Below are 18039 nucleotides of genomic sequence, written 5' to 3' on the forward strand. Positions count from 1 at the left end.
AGCAGCACCAAACCCCCAGAACAGAGTGCTTGTCACAGCCCCAGCTTTGGCAGCATTCATGATGAACTTCATGCACCCCTGCCTGTGTTTAATTTAATACAAAACCAAATGCAGTCAAAACATCTGGTGCATTATTGATGGTTACCACGATAAATGAGATCTGACATTTCGCAGGAACTCATTAGATATTCTATTTACACCCCACATTTAAAGTGTTTCTGATTTTACATCTCTTTGGAAAACACACATTGTGTGGACATTGAACTGGTATTTCTGACCCCACTGTTTTAAAGGAATCAGACTTGCACAGATAATTACTAATACTGAGAACTGAAGCAGCACAGACCACATAATTGTTTTACCCTCTGCTAACCCAAACGCTCCTGAAACCCAAGAGAATTTTTGCGCTGTCCCATTTGAAGGGCAGAGCTGCCAAGGGGGGCACAGGATGGTGCCACTGCTGCCCAGGGATGCTGAGCTGACCCCTCTGGAGCCCCACCAGGCTCCCTGGAGCCTTTTCCACGTCTGCGGGAGATAATGCAGGAACAAACGCACTGCAGGCCAAGCAAGAGCTGCCTCCCTTTAATTTCTCACATCTTGACTCGAGAGCTGCACAGAAAGTTATTAAAATTAATGCAAACTATCATAACTCTGTCTTTTTATTACTGGTAATATTCCTTCTAAAATATTAGTCTCCTTGGCTGAACCAGCATGTCTTTTTGAAAATTGTCTTTGAAGATCAGAAACTCCTTAGCATAAAAAGTGAAACATGCAATCATGTTAATTTGACAAGGTAAAAGGGGGAGAAAAAAAATCACTTCAACTTAGTATTTCTGAAACTCAGGCTATTCTTTCATTTAAAAGGAAAAAAAAAAAAAAGGGGGCATTTTTCTTTCCTGGTTCCCACTCCAGTAACAGAAGTGAGGATGTAACAAAGGCTTTTGGCCCTTCAAGTGTTTTAAAAACAAAACAAGAAAGTTTCAAACTTGGCAAGTGGCCAAAGTAAGCATCTCCCATCTTACATGAAATTACAAAGTTTGACTAAATTGCTGAAGCTCAAACCACCCTGGCTCATCTCTCCTTGTTTGCATAATCAGCACCACAGCTATGTACATACACACATATATATATATTTATATGCATACACATGCAAGGAAGAGGCAAGAGCTTTGGCACATGTGTTGTATAAACAAGAAATTCCAGCTGGAATTTCTTCCTTCCTCAGTTAAAGCGAGCCGTGTGCCCGGCCAAAACACCACCTCATCCAGTTATTTGATCAAAAACAAACACAGAGCACCCCCACGTCCCAGGTTTCGTATCAAAAACCCCACAACCCAAGAACTTCACGAGCTGGCAGGAGCATCACGGTTTTCCAAGCTCCAAGTGCAGCTTATGGTAACACTTTGTGAATGCTGTATTCCCAAATCATTCGCTCCTCTCATCTGCTTTGCAGCAGGGAACGCTCAGAACAGCCCATTCCTCACTGCTCCCATGTACCACAGCGTTCCTCTGAGTAATCCCTGTTCCCATTCCTGTTCCCAAACGTTTATGGACACCCCTGCCGTCAGCAATGGGCTCCTGGCTGCAGAGCTGCAGAACAGCATGTTCAGCACCCCAGAACCACTGACTCCTCAGAGCCACCCCGGGGGAGAAGCTGAATGCCAGCATCCAGGGATGACAAATGCTGGCAAATAATCCTGTGTCTCTGAGGTTGTAATTGCACAGGTATTCCCAGGGAAGCCAGGGGTTCTCCTCTCCACACGACAGACATCCAGGCTCTCCAGGCACACAGATCCACCCACACGAGTGTAAACACACACACAGAGCCATCCTGGGGCAGCGCTGGCTGCTCCCTCCCCAGCGCCGCCTCAAACACCCAGCCCCGACAAAACACCATTTCCAGGAGTGCAGAGTAACCTCCTTTTCATAATTGCTCACTCCATTTTTAAAAGCATGTTCCTCTCCCTTACAGTTACAGAATGATTTCAAAAGCATGAACCCATTAGACATTTGCCTCAGTCTGCCCTCAACAATAGCCTGGAGAGATAAAACTCTCATTTGTTTCCACAGAGGCCCTATTGATTCTGCTGTCACAGAATATGACTGTTCTCTCCTCACGCTGCTTTTCAGAACGTTCTGCCGTGGAGCTGCACTTTTATTGCCTGGCCCATCTCCCACAGCAGCTCTGGAGCGGGGGATTCTCACAGCACCACCCCTCTCCATCCCAGCAGAGCTTTCAGCAGGCAAGGCACAGATAAATCCACTTCACACGCCCCAACACACCGGAGGGCTCATGCAAAGAAGAAGTTCATGTGGGGAACACCCAAACTCTGCTCCAGCAGGAACATCCAGGAGCCTGGAGCCGGTGGAGAGGAGCCACCTGCCCTAAGGAATCACCCACAGCACCACACCAGCGCTTATGGCTCTTTACAAAAACAAGGTCAAAGGGCTTATTCTGGCAGTGCTGTAAGTGTGAGATCTCCAGGCTGATCCTGGGCTGTCACTGCAAAGCTGCCACATTTTATTAGGACCAGGGAATATCGACTGCATTCCGTCCCTGGAATGTCAATGATGTGATCCTGCAAGGGAGTTCGGACACAATTTCCATTTCCAGGGTAGAAAAAAGCAAGGCAATGCAACGTAGAGAAATCGAAAAAAGAATAAATTTAGCTTGTTGCTATTTGGGTCAGTACGGACCGGTCCTGCAACATCTGACTTCATTTCCACCACAATAAGGACTAAATAAAGACATAGGAATTTAGCACACCGAGTATTTTACAGAGCTTACAGCAGGACCTTGAAACATTTTCAGTGATCCTGATCCAACTCCAGTTATAATGCTGCAGCCACCCTGAGCTCACTAAAATGATTCTATTAACTATGGGGAAATTTCAGCATCTCTGGCAGCAGGGAAAGATCCCTCAGAGAATCTGTGCCAGAAATACAAGGTAGCTTATGGATGCTGAGATGTTTGGCGAGGGACTAAGCTAAGTGCAAGGGCTACAGGGAGCTGCTCAGCCTCAGATGCCACCAGGGACACAGAGACAACTGTCCCTGACCCATAACCCTGCCAGGCAGCTCCTTGTCCCACTGAACTCAGTGTTCCCACCCCGAGCAGAATATTCCAACAGCCTTACAAATCTCCTCTTAACCTGCCCCTTTCCCAATGCCCGGCAGTGCAGGAAGCGTTCCCCAGCATCCTGAACAGCTCCAGGGGGATGTAACCCACACTGGAGAGCTAACACACAGTTCAAACAAACACCAGATTGTTGCATGGTTCTCATGGCAGCCCGTGTAATCCCTGGGTTCCTCACATCTGTCTTTCATTTGGGATATAATCACACATTTCTTTTGCATTTTATCGTTTAATTTCATATACTGTTTACTTGATCTGGGGTCTGATCTTGCTGCAGCCAAGGGACATCGTGCTCCTCCTTACCCATATAAACGTGGAGCTTACAGAGTCCTGCAGTTCTGCTCACCAACACATCCATGTATTTATAGAAGAGAATTGCTCATACGTTCTTCCCTCTAAACTACAAGTATAAACCCTTAATACTTCACAAAAATCTAGTGGGAAAAACTACAGAAGCTTGACCAGCTCTCCTATAAACACTTAAAAACAACTGCAAAAGCTTTAAGGGAGGTGAGGGGGCAGAAAGAGGTATCAATATTTAATCCACTGCTAAAAGTGTAGCATCAAAGCTGCATCAGGGTGGCATAACGTTGCAGCTGCTTCCATTTTCGTGTCCTTACATTAAGAAACCAGCTTTTCCTTTTGCATTATGTATTAAATAGTACATATTTTAGAATCTCAGAAAATCATCTCTAAGCCTTGCTAAGCCTTTATAATTGAAAAAATTGCATTTAGCATTTTACCAGCTAGACATGCATGAAATACTAAATTCAAGGACAGAGCTAATGTTAATTTCTCAATAGTCTCCTGTGATCTACAGACCTTTTCAAACTCACCACATCTGCAAAACAGAGCCATCAAAGTAGTTCACATCCTAACTTAAAGCACACTTGCATTCTTCATGTTTGAGCAAGGGAAGTCCAGGCTTTCTATCCAGGCAGATTCCTTTCCTGAGAAAATTGCCACCACGTGGTGACTGGCCTGTAGGCTGGGTACTACCCTGAGCGCCGGCAGCACTCAGGAACCAAGGAGTTACGTTTGGAAACACAGGGATGCGCTTCGCCCGAGCCTGGCCGTGAAAACCTGCGTTTGCAGGGTGCTCCAGACGGGAGCTGTGTTTTCCCAGTTCCCAGGAGCAGCCTGGCAATGGTCGGTGCTGTGTGAGCTTCCCAGTCGATCCCACACCCTGGACTGCCCCTAACACTGGGCAGGCGCACGTTGGCAGTGCCAGCACGGAGCAGCCTCACCCCGGGCACAGGCAGAGCCGCAGGAACAGCAATTGGACGTATTGTTAACAGAATACATTTCTGGCAACCGAAGAGCAATTAACATCAGAATCCTTAATCATCTCGAGCATCCCACACCGGAGAGCTGGGTACCGGCCTGTGGCAGAGCCAGGGCTGATGTGGAGCCGGGGTTGCAGCTCTGGCACAGCCCAGCCTGAGGCACCAGCGCAGCCACGCACACCCCAACAACTACGGGGCAACTTCCTGGGAAAAGGGAGAGGGGAAAGGGGTTTTTTTACACCACATCCAGAGCAGAACAGTGCCACACATTCCCTCAGCACCACTGAAGGCACTGCAAACTGGGTTTACTCTACCCACTAACACATTGCACACAAAACATCACCCCACGGATCATCTTTCAAAGCAATAACTCCCTTTCCCACAGCGTATCCGTGCAGCATTCGCACCGTGTGAGTTTGCCCCGTTTGTTTTAACTGCCTGGGTCTAAAGCACACGTCTAAAGCGCAGCCCGGAGTTCCCCAAGCTGCCTGGCATGCATTATTAAAGGCGAGCAGATGTTTATTCCCACTGCAGCTGCATTGTTGCTGCAGCACACAGGCACCCTTCATGCGGCGCAGAACGAGGCCAGGCGCTCCCTGCTCCGGGATGGAGCCGGTGGCACAAGGAGAGGGCTCAGGCAGGCACAACTCGCTAATGGGTTCTGAAACAGCAGAGACACCCACGGTATTCTTCATCACTGCCCCGACCTATTTCACAGCTCATTCTAAACAGATTTGGATGCATAAAATCATCCTAAGCGCCGCATTTAAAGACATTATCTCCCTAAGCACAGGATGCCTCCAACACCTCTCCTGTATTGATTAAATGACCAACACAGCAAGGATTTACAAGTCCACTATAATAGAAACCATCTCCTCCAGCATCTGCCCATCAGTTCTTTGTGCTCCTTTATCCCCTCCACGCTTTAAGTGGTTTTCCATTTTTTAATAAAATACATTCCTGGTCACACCATTAAGAGCATCACCGGAATGTAAGAGTGCCGAAAACACTGAAAACAATATTCTTTCACTCAATATTTCTAAACAACCAAACAGCACGTTAAAAGAATAATAATAAAAAAGACAATCACTCTGAAATATGGCCTGGTTTTGTCAGCTAGTGTAGATTTTAAAAGTCAGATGCTTGCATTTTACTTGTCTGCCATTACTGGCAAATTAAAGCTATGAACAAATGCTGCGTAGGCAACAAATAATTCTACTAACACTCCAACAATCACTTTAATCTCTTCCACTTAACAACTCATGAACCTTTTATGAACATAATCTTCTAGAAGGTAGCTGGTAATACAAGATAATCCCAGTACAAGTTTAATTAAAAATACAAACTACATATAGCTCCATGCTTACCAACTCTTTCAGGCTGAAGGAGCAGGAGTGGCTATTATTAATAGCTCTGTTAATCTGGCAAACTGAAGTGCACAGGAACACGCTAGAGAAGCATTCAACAGACCATTTCCCACTGAAAAAAGAGCCCTCACAAATTCTAACTTGCCTTAGCACAGCATTTAAACCCCTCCCCGTTTTAAACAGCTGAACTAAAGCTTGCTTGCAGAGCTATGGATCCTACTTTTACGAAGAAAATCCAGTACAAGATTATTTCTTGTTACAGGCTACAATGGACTTAATCAGAAACTAAAAATAAAAAAGCCATTTTCCTTTAGGAAGCATAGAATTTGAGTCACTTGGCTGTCAGATAGAAGTCAACATAGATTTCATTTGACTGCCAAGAACCTTATTTGACTGGACATAAAAGACATTTGCTATTTTTAAACATACCTCATGTAATCATTTAACCAGAGCCCTGTAATTCAGACCGGGGAGCTCTTTCCACATTCAAAAGCTGATCAGAGCACGGGTCTTTACAGTTCTGTTTAAGAGTTGGCTTCTTTCCAATAAATACAGTTTGCACTCCCAAGCTCCCCTAATAATCATCTGCACAGCTCTTTCCTCTGCTCCTAAACCCAGTCAGAAATATTTTCAGCTGCCTGAGAGCCTCCAGAAAGCTTTTTCTGCTTACTCTGACCACAGTCACTGCCTCATATGTGTGGCAAGCAGGAATCAGCCCAGGCAGGCCCACACTGGCCACCGATGGCCACTCAGTGGTCACGGGTGTGTCCAGCTCCTCACTGCTCTGCGAATAACGAAACCCAAAATTTCACCCTGCCATGTGGTGCCAGCAGCCAAACTGTCACAAACGCAGAAGTGGCACCCACCTGTGTCCCAAACCAGAATCACCAGCTGAGAGACTCCGAGCTTTGCAGCTACTCAGCCACAGAAGGAATTCTCTTTAACACAGATGAGCAAATACACCTCTGGTGAACCCTCCTGACACACAGAGAATGAAGTGATGTGCAGGTGAGCTGTCACATTCTTTTTGAGAAGCACATTCCCCAAACCCGTAAGTTTTCCCCATTTTTTTGTTCCATTTTCCCTTTGGATGAGTCTGTGCCATGGTGAAAGGCACTGTGAGGGCTCTTTTTCACACCAAGAAAACAGCAAGAAATCCCATGCTGGAGGGAAAAAAGCGCACAAGCAAGCAAAATTAAACCTTGTGATCTAACACAGATTCCTTTAAACGTGTTTCAGCTCTGACACTTCACTGAGAACTAAAGGCATAGCAAATATTTTTGCCTCCTACAAGAGAGAATCAAATCTTAGACACAGCTGAATGAGTTACCACTACAGAGAAATGTGGGTTTCCTCAAGCTCGGGATCATCAAAAAAGCCAGACTGTACAAAGGCTTTGTCCTTTCAGGAACACACTCCACTAATCGGAGCAGACAAATGCAATTCCCGTGGATTTCCAGCTCCTGCAGGGACCTGGGAGGGTGCTGTGGCTCAGAGGAAGGACTCTCACATGTGCAAGGCAAGCCCTTTAGATGCTGCACTGTAACAGCATTTAGCAGCTCCCTCCTCTTCAATGATTTGATGCATTTCACTACCCAGGGCTACCCCAAATGTCAGACTCCCAGCGCACCCTTCACCTCCAAGCGGATTCTCACTAATGTGAACGCTTCCAATCCAGGCAGCGTTCAGTCCCCAGAGCACTCGAGGTTTGTTTTGATACCAGTGGCTTAAAAAAAACCCCAAAAACCAAGAAAAAAAAAACCCACCTAAAAATTGCACTGTGCTATAGAGACAACACTCGCAGCCCCTCCTGACAGCCAATTTATCTGCAGTCCAAATTCAGAGCTAATCAAGTCACCAGAGCAAGCACACGAGGCACGTGCCACGCTCGGCAGCTCCTCCTGACAAACACTTAACATCTGCAGTCTTCTGAAACACCAGACATTTTTCCACAGCTGCAGAAGTCAAACTGTGCTATGGATGACTGGCCCCTGAAGTCCTATTTCTGCAAGTAGGAACTGATGACCTGAGAACTCTGAACATCAAGGAACTAAGCAGGCAGCAATCTCCCAGGGACGCTTAAGGGATGCTACCCAAATCGGTTCTGCCCACACAAAAATCCGCTCCTTTCAAAGTTTCAAGTCTTTTTTGAGGCATGAGCACTGAAAACAAGGGCTTTGCTGCTGCCAAGAGGTACTTTTAAGGTGCCTTTCTGTATCAACATAATGTGGAAAATTAACGCAGTGGATCTCAAAAAACCCAGCCAGAGGGGGAAAATAATTAAGTCACATTCAAGAAACAAGGCAAACTCATGCACATGCCTAGGTACAGTCACCACAGAAGGAAACCCTCCTGCCACAGCCATGCTCCCTGATAATCGTTTAGGTTTTATTTTAGAGCTTAAGCAATATTTTGGTTTTACTTGTGACACCAGCTCACTACAGCCACCGCCTCTTCTCTAATCTCAGCCCAGACAGAAGGCCACAGCAGCTCAAAAACACATCCAGGCACACAGAGAATAGACCTGGTTGGACTTCAGACAGAAACTTTAGATCACAGAGGGATCAGTGTTTCCTGCACTGCAAGTATTAATCTCTTCTGCCTAATTTTCCTCCCTGGAGCCCGCCCTTCCTCTCCCCAGGGAAGAGAGAACACAGATTTGATTCTTCATACACCCACTGGACCACAGACTGATTTAAAGAACCTTATTTAAATGAGGTGCAAATTACGTTCCTACTGAACTGGATTCTACAGAACAGATTTTTATTAAAACCAAACATGTACAGAGGAAATATCCCCCTGGCTTTCCTCAGCTTCCAGGAGGGTGACTCCACCTCCTTCCATCCTGGAAGGCTCGTTCAGAACTTCACCTCTGTGCACCTGAAAGTGAAATCCCAACTCCAAGCAGTTTCAGGAGGCAGAGGGAAGGTTCCCCAGGGAGGATTTCCAGTATTGATTGGGAAGTGCTCCCTGCAGGAGCCAAGAGCCCATCAGCAACGGGAGGGACACCAAGGGCAGGTCTCACCACCAGGAATGCTCAGAGCTGTTCCTGCCCCATCCTTCTGCTCCACTGAAAGCACAAATATGAAAACTAAGAGCAAGATTATTCCTACAAAGCTTATTTTAAGGGCAAACTTGATCCAGGACAAGAATTACAGCATAAAAAGGCTTCTGAAAACCATGGAAAACAACAAACCAGAAATTTATTCTGAAAGATTTAAGGAAAAAAAAATTAATATAAGCTCAAATTTGGCATCTAACGGAAGAGGCATTTAAAAAAACAATAAGAATAATTTCCATTCAACACCAAGGAATTAGATATTCTCTACAGCTGCTGGTATGGCAAGATCCTGAACTACTTTGCTATGGCCAAGTAATACCAAATAGATATACTGGGACATAAAATAACAAATACAAAGACACAACATGCAGTTGCCATCAGAATGAGGCATTGAAGTAAAAGAAGAGCAAATGTCATAAACTCAAATGTACAGCGAGAGCCTGGTGATCTGCAGTGACATGGAACAGAGCTCAGCGATGTTTTGATGCAAGTGTACCATTATCTATAGATGTTTATATATATATATATATGTTTTTAATGCATTAACTGCCTGTTTCACGATCACTGAGGAAAGGAAACGTCATGTTTAACTAAGTCAAACACAATTTTAGATTAGCAGAGTAAACAGACACAGCAAATTGGCACTTTCTTATTGCCCAACAGCTATAAAACCCCCGATAACAAGGCTCCCTCACACCTCTTTTGTAAGCAGAAAAACAAAACTGCAATGAGCTACTTGGCTCAAGGTCATGCAATGAGTTCTGAGAGTTTCTTAAGTGTCTGGAGCACGATCCAAATATTGTGATACCAACATCTAAATTCTCGTCAGGAATTAACAACCTGGAATCTTCCCAGTCTCTCTTGTTGTCCGCTTGTACCCTGACCCTTTATCATCTCCAGAAGTTAAACATATTACCCAATTATGATATCTGTGGTATCCAATACAGGAAAGACGTTCAGTTTCCAACAATGTCATGAACAAGAGATTCACTCAGGATCCCTCCCAGCCTTCGCTTCTCTCCAAGAACATCCGAGATGTTCTCCCAGCAAGGAGAAGCACGGAGGTAACTTCTGGGGACTCCCAAGACTTGACTAAACATACACAAAAGTAATTACATTCCACATCTTGCTGAACTCGTACTTTGGGACAAAAGCTGTGGAAAGAGTTATTTGATGACTAATTAGCGCAGGGAAGAGCACGTTAATTGAGGCAGGGCTGCAGAGAGCAGTGACGGACCCAGAGAACACGAGCGCAGCAGTTCCACTGCTCACGCTCCAAAGAGAAGCAGTTACACAATAAAACCCAACAATGAAGCACTGAAGCTATTCAGCATGAAGACAAGCAGGAAATAAGAATCAAATGACTTTTTCCAGCCAGAAGAATGAGCAGATATGCTGTTTACAGGCTGTTTAACAAAGCCAGCCCTGGAAGGTGAGCTGTGACAGGGACTGAGACTCGGGGAAAAAGAAACATCCTCAAACACTCACAATAATCACTAAAAAGCAGAACAGGGAGTGTCTCAAAGTCTACAGCGGGGAAATGGGCAGAACTATGAAAAAAACCCCAGCAGATGTACAAAATAAACACGTCACATGCATTTCCTGTAATCTCTGTGGGAGAGACAGGAAAGTGTCACTGATAAATCCAGAACCGTCCCCATGAAATTAGTACAATTAAAAACACCCTTCAGCTTACCAGACTGTGTGCACCGCTGCCTCTTCACCCACTGCCCCGAACAGCTCAGAACTCTGATGAAGCATTCAAACAGCAGCCAGGGCTGCTCCAGCAGAGCAGAAAACCTGCATTCTGCCTCAGCTTTCCTCCAAGAGCAAGGTTTCCCTGATCTACCACAGACAGGAGGGGCAGATCCAGAGGATAAGCCCGTGGGGAGTTACCAGCTGGGCATTTGACTCACAGGAATCTCTAAGTGTACAGGTAAATAGGTTTGTTGAATCATTGAGTAAAGGCTCTCCTCTGAAGGGTTCATGGAAGGCAAGTAACATAATTCAGTGGTTTAAGGAGCAGTCAGAGCCAGGTCTATTAAGTTTCATGAAAATGAATGACCCTAGAGACATAAATTAGATTTCCTGCATCTCACTCCCAGTTTGTAGAAATGAGGATTAAGTGTTTAAATCTCCTGCACCGACCTCATTAGAAGATCTTTAAGGGAGACACTGCATTCCTTCTTAGCCAGGCTGCACCCCCTGGCACGGCAGCACCACAGGACACACAGCCACGGGTAAACTGAGCTTCATTCACCTAAAGCAGGAACCCAGTGCTCTGATGAACCTGCGTCCTTCCTTCAGTCAACGCCCATCTGAAGGTCCCCATTGTCTGACACCACCGTTTCTTACTGGCTATTTCTCAGGGAAATACACCCCTTAAAGCACTACAATTCCATGATCTACAGCACTTTCTTCTTTCATATTCATGACACTTTTCATGCAAACATATTCCAGTCCCTTGTGGATGCTGACATCAGCAGACTACTGCCATATATGCACTTGTTTAAGAAGATTCATAATCCTTAAACACATATATTTAATAGCTTTGATATTTAGCACAAAGCTGCTGATCCCCTAACACCCTATAATGCACAGTTAATTACTAACTGAATTTGCCATTTTCTTTAAACCAGGGAATAAACTGGTTGCCAAAATAGTAAGCTTTGACAGAAATCATCATATTTTGGTTTAATTCTCTATTTCACCACACCAAAACAAGTCTAGATCATCCCGCTTTACATTGCAATGCAACCACGTAATTAGTGTAGGTGCTCAGGTTTAGAACATGGTGCGGTCCTACCGGCTCCCTCCAGACCACTGTGAGCCCAGCAGCAAGAGATGAAAGGCCTCTCTGGCTTAGGTTTTGTCCAAATTTTAAAGATATTAGCTGAAATGAGACCGTGTGTCAGTTTATGCAACACGTGGTTATGGAACAGGCAGTGCTAAAAGTCTGCTGAGCCAAGCTCTGGGTGCGGGGCTGAGACCCCAGGAGCCAGAGCCCCCCGAGTGAAGTGTCCAGAGCCATCTCCTAAAGCACAGACACAGAAGGGCTGCTGGAAGTCACCTGTCCTTCAGGGAAGGAAAACCGGCACCTTCCACGTGCTGCCATGGCACTGAACACCTGCTGGATGTCTAACACTGACATTTGTGGGGAAAATGCTACAATCACACACACAGAATTCATATCAAACCAAAGAAAAGCCAGGTTTTCTAAGAGTTTTAACAGCGACTTCACACTGGTAAGAAATTCTGCTCTTACTGGTTTTATTCATCCTCAGTGCAGGACAGGAACGTTTCCCCTATGTATTTTACCAGCAGTTGTAGGAGATGCCTGCTCCCAGCCCAGCTGACACTGCCAATGCTTCCAAGGAGCACAAAAAAGAAGGAGAATCTGCAGGAAGATGGGCCCAGTGCCCAAGAACTTGTCTGCTTCCACCCCAAACCAGCTGGCCACATGAAAAGGACCAACATAAAGGAGACACTGCTCATCACCCCGACAGAAATATTTATTAGCACTGGATGACACAACTTCCTTTCTCTTTCTTTATGCCCTTTCCTCAGAGAAAACAAACTTCCCTAATTCACCTCACTTCCCCCTTCCCCCCTCCCCAATTCCCTCTTCTCTTATTTCATGCCAGTAACTTGGAGTGCATAATGAATTTCCAACCAGCCTGCCACGACAGTCATCTCAGCAATAACCAACATTCCTGAAAGTTTTGTGCAAGCCAGCAGATGGATAGGAAAAAACTCTCTAATTAATTACATCCCCAGTAAGGCATGGCCAGACAGAAAGCAGCATTTGGGGTTTTGCTTGGCAGCCAGGAGCCCGAAGGCACAGCCATGTTATTGCCCACTCAGCTGTTAGGAAGGACACTGGAAAAAAGAGGATTTCACTGGCAGCAGAGATGGAGGGAGAAAACTTCAGGACTTACAAGCTCCTGTCTCCTCAGCAGAAACACTAAAACAGAACCTTCATTAATTCTGCTGATCAGGAAAATAAATTTACACTCCAGCCCTCACTGCCCGTACTAGAAAAGATCACGAAACACCCATCATCATAAAAGAGAAATCCTGTTACATATTTGAAACAGGCCAAAATTGACTCTCAGTACTAGGGATTAATAATACCACAGTAACTTTTTTTTTATTACAGACAAGTAGATTAAATACATAGATTAACTAAGACCTCGAAATTAACGAGCACTCCTTTTCTTCCACTTATCCAGAATCTTATAATGTGAACTGGCCTCTCATTCGTGTTCTGGAGGAAGAACAAAAGACAACCTACATAGTCAGAGAATAGCCCATCTTTCAGTAACTCAATCATCAAAACTTTTTAATCTATCGAATTTATGCAATACCTAAAGTGATCCACATTTTCAGAATTGCACTTGTAACACAACCAAGATGCCAAATGCAAATAGAACCCTTTCTGTCTGGAATCCGGAGAAACACCAGCAGCTCCGACACAGTGCCTTCCAAACACACGTTTCTATGAATTCCACAGAAAAAGAAAACAAAAGGAAAAAAAGGTGATCATTACCCCCGCTGGGCACAGAGGGAAAAGTGACGTTTGTATCCTCGCTAGTCTCACTTTTCTCTTGGTCAGTGTACAATTCTGGGTGCTCAGTGAACTAACAAACATTTGCATTAAAAAACAAACGCAAAGCCGAAGCACACAACACCTATTGAGGCGGGCACAGCCGGGCTGATATTTCGATCTGTTTGTGCTTTTCAGTCCCTTCCAGGCAGCCCTTGCCCCTGCGGGCTGCGAAGGCAGAAGGAGCCAGGGCAGCATTCATATCTTGTTTGCTCCTTTGTTCCCCCATCAGCCTCTCTGAAAGGAGCAGTTGGGCACAGCCACCAACATGAGCAAAGCCTGTGTAAAACGCTGCTGGCAAACCCACAGCCAGAGCACAAAGCTGCCTTGTGGATCCTGCTCCCCAACACCTCCGTCCCTCCAAGGAGGGCACGGATTTTCTTCCCAGCAGCTTGCTGGAAAAGCCATTCCCCAAGTGCAGCTGATCACACTCACCTCCCTTTGCCACCTTCCCCATCTCCCTGTTCCAACAAACCAACTCCACTGCACTAACCTGCAAACTTCGTTCCAGGCCGCTTTAAAAAAAAAACACATTAAATAAACGGGTTTCCAATCAATAGGGGGTTTGTTCTGTTATGGTTCAAAGATCAGTTTCACTTAAAAATACACCATATTTTAAGTCCATTGATTTAAATTTAAGCTCTGAGCTAAAATCGGAGAGTATGCATCCCTTTTAAGTCAAGCACGACGATTTGTTTAGACTTCATGCAACTGAGACAACTGCAAAATATAGCAAAACCAAAGTGAAAAATAGCCAAACATTAAAAACAGTTAGTCTAGCCAGGACACCACCTAAAAAACCCCAAATACCAGTTCATTAGAAACTTAGAGCTGCTTGTTTTGAGATTGTCAGGGATTTTAACAGTTAACTCCAACCTCAGCCACCCCTTTTTTAATTTACGTCCTTGCTCCCTTCATCTCATTTCAGGATCACATAATAACTAATTGTTTTCCAATTGTCATTATTTTTCCAGCTAGAAATGAAGCACAATTCGGGCACTGTGTTCACACACCGAGAGCAGAGTGTAACCTGGCACCGAGGCTCCCAGTGAAGCCAGCGCTGCCCTCGGGCAATGCCAGGGTGTGAAGAGCCCTGCTGGGGGACAGGCACCTTCTGCAGGGCCATGACCCCTCCACGAACACACACCCGCTGAGTTCTCTGTGCTCCGAGCACACCTGGGTCCCCTCCCTCTCCCGAAAGTGAAATAAATTCTTTATGGGCGAAACAACCACCCGGCGTGGCTTCAACAGAAAGATGCGTTTTGGAGCTGTGAGAATAAATTTACAGACTGAGCGTTATTTTTAAAAGTCAGTTATTAAACCACAACATCAAAATGCCCTTTTTCTCACCTAAGCTGCAACCAGTTTACAGGATCAGAGAATCTCCTGAGCTGAAAGGGACCCCCAGGGATCAGAGTCCAGCTCTCACCCCTGCCCAGACACCCCAAAATCCCAGCCTGGGCATTGCTGGGAGCGGTGTCCCAATCCTCCTGGAGCTCGGGAAGCCTCGGGGCTGTGACAATTCCACCCTCTAGGGGAAGAGCCCTTCCCAAAATCCAACCTGACCCTCCCCTGGCACAGCTTTCTAAGTTCACAGCTTCAAAAATCACACACACCACATCTCTGAACCAGTGAGTGTTGTCACTTACTGTCCTTTTGCTGTGGCAGCCCTGGATCCACAGCCACAGCTCCACAGGGAGGGCTCTGCATGCAAACAACCCCACCAAGGTAAAACAAATCCCTGGACGCACAGGAATCGCTGCTTGCTAAGCCACCAGGAATGGCTGCTGAGGGTAGGTCTGTCTCTCCTGGTCCCACTTGCCTTTTCTGCTCAGGAAACGCTCCCTATTTCACACAGGAATATCAGGAGCTTTGTCTAGGTGCAGTTACCCTTCCCAGTCTCTGCACAGTACAAATTCCCAGGCACAGGAATCCCAGAGCCACAGAGAGGCAGCACAAGCGTTCCACAGCACCTCTCTGAACTCACACCACAGCACTCACGAGGACAATAGCCAGTCTTCGGCCACACCAAAGCTGGGAGTGAGAGAAAAATACCCAAAAAGTGTCCTCAACCCAGAGGGAACCACCACATTTTATCCAGGTAAGGAAAATGAAGTCATTTACCAAAATTGCCCACTGAAGTCAGCTAAAGAGTCAAACCCAAAACTCAGACACCTCATGATTAAACTATGACAGCCACTGTTTCCTGTTTTCCAAAGGATCCAGCACACTGGCAACTTTTGCTCAACAACCACGTTATTTTTCATTCCCTTCTGCACACCTCAGCATCACCAGCTAGCTGATGTCACCAGCGAGCCAACTGAGACTTGGCCATACCTCAGCAGCCAGACAACCCCAAATGTGAAGCCCGTGTGCAGCAGTTGCTCTTTTCCATCCTCAGCACCACCACGAGGAGGAAGGGGCTGCACTCAGTGACTCCAGCTCCAGACATCCTACAATCCTACAGCTGCTCTGGGCCTTTTCACAGATGCTGCTGGAAAAACAAAAGCCTGAAACAATCACCAGGAAGGGGAACCGTGTACACACCGAAGTCAACCTCTGCACTTCCTCTTGCTTTTGTCATTCCCGAGGCTTTTACCGACGTGTCCTCCCCTGAGAGCAGCATCCCCGGCACACACACCCCCGGGACAAGCCCAGGGGCAGCACGGGGGGCTCAGCAGCTCCCAGGCCGGTGGGGAGCCGGTGCGGAAGGAAGGAAGGAAGGAAAGTTGCCAGGGTTCAGTGGAGTGCACTTCCCAGCCTCACCTCACCTCGCGTGCTCCCGCTCCGGTCACTCCGCGCACAGCACAGCGCACACGCGATGTCTGCGCGCCCTTCAGCCGCGAATCCGCCGTTCTCCTCCTCCGAGGCACCAAAAGGCCGTGCTGGGGAAGCAGGGAAGGGCAGGAAGCGCTGCTGGGGCTCCGTCTGCCCCTGCTCCGCGGAAAAAGGCGCCGTGCGAGAGAGCGGAGTCCCGGAGGCGGCGAGAGCAGAAGAACAATGAGCTCCCAGCCCGGGCATTGTGTGCAGCCACCTCCTGCTCTTCCCTCCAGACCCGGCCACAAACACCCAAAATCGCTCCTGGGCCACGCCGGGCACGGAAAGGAACCCCCTCCATCATCGGTGGGGCAAACTCGGGCAGGAAAACCGGGAGGAGACGTCTTTACCTGGAGTGCTTTTATTATCATAGAAACGTTTCCACGCCTCTTAACCACCATGGATTTCTCAATTCTAAGGGAGCTGGATATTTAAAAAAAAAAAAAAAAAAGAAAAAAAGAAAAAAAAAAAAAACAAACCCCAAAATGTTTGCCTGGAAATACCAGAACAATAAAAAAATGTTGTACATTGCACGTTATTCAAAAATTTGACATGCGCCTTTCACAACCAAGAACTACTTCTTTTGACACAGTGTTCATTTTCGTCTGGTTAAACCCCACATTTTACAACAGACACATTACCTGAATTGTCACTTCAGATCTGTTCTGAGAAAGCATTTCTACCGAATTCTAACAGGATGAACTAGTGCATGAGGCTCCTCAATCCAGCTGCACTGGTGCACAAGCAAAATAACACCTTTGATTTCAATAATTGGCCAATGTAAGCCAGGAGTAAACAGCCATCAGACAGCAGCCTGCTGACTGCATAAAAACCTTCTGAGCTCCTCATCTCCAAGAACGCTGCTGCTTCGAGGAAAAACTCAGCATAAGAACTCAGCAAACCAAAATAACTGTAAGCAGCCTGTAAAAATAAATCTAAGGGCAGAGACACCTCAACAATGAATCATATTGTTTTCTCCCCAGCAATTTCTTGAGCAGTCAGTTTCAGCAATGAAGCCTCCAATGTTGTCTACCTCCTACTACTTTCCTGGTTCTGGGCATCTTCTTTTCACGCTTTAGAAAGAGAAATGGGAACAAAACAAAACAAACAAAAGAGGAGGGGAAAAAAAAAAAAAAGAAAAAAAAAAAAAAAGAAGATAGAGAAAACCCCACCCCTTTCTATGCTACTGAAAATGTTGTGATTAAATCAATTTGCATAAAATCTTAATTTCAGGATTCCATACCTACACACATGAAAGCAAGCGTGCCTTTTAAAACAAGCTAAGTCGTTCTCCCGGGTGCGTGCATTTAAATCATACATAAGTCATACACCCCCTTTATTTGGGTGCTTAACAAGTTAAGCCTTTTCCCGAGCACATTATTCCTATGGAGCATCAGGCAGACACGACAAGACGAGCAGTAAAACAACGAAATAAATAAAGAAACGCAGATAAAGCAAACAAATAACCCCCAAACACACACACACACACACACACACACAGAGGCAGAACTCCGCCGAGGCGCTCCGTGCCCCCGCGGGAGCATCCCCGCAGCCCCGGCGGAGCTCGCTCCCTCCCCGCGCTCCCCGGGGGCGGCCGCGGCCTCTCCCCGCCACCGCGGCCCCGCGGCGCGCCCGCCGCCCACCCACCTCGGCGGGCTCTACACCATCCGCGGCGGCTCCGGGGCGCTGCCGGGACAAAGCGGCGGCGGCGGCGGCGGCGGCGCGGGGGGAGCGAGCGGCGGGGACCCCGCGCGGTGCCTCAGCAG

The 18039-nt window shown here is 46.5% G+C and overlaps 1 protein-coding gene across 2 annotated transcripts in view; it reads right to left on the reverse strand.

Moving 5' to 3' along the window:
* The window catches only part of RERE (arginine-glutamic acid dipeptide repeats), a 172269-nt gene extending 154266 nt beyond the window's left edge, over positions 1 to 18003 (reverse strand). The window contains exon 1 of one of the 2 annotated variants that reach the window (XM_040084804.2): positions 17921 to 18003. The gene's annotated coding sequence lies outside the window, so the exon portion shown is untranslated. Of the gene's footprint in view, positions 1 to 16623; positions 16641 to 17920 lie in introns of those variants that run through there. The other variant, XM_058423346.1, reaches the window with a different exon arrangement.
* Positions 18004 to 18039: the final 36 nt, after the last annotated feature.

This window comes from Hirundo rustica, chromosome 22 (genome assembly GCF_015227805.2).
Source record: "Hirundo rustica isolate bHirRus1 chromosome 22, bHirRus1.pri.v3, whole genome shotgun sequence".
NCBI lineage: Eukaryota > Metazoa > Chordata > Aves > Passeriformes > Hirundinidae > Hirundo > Hirundo rustica.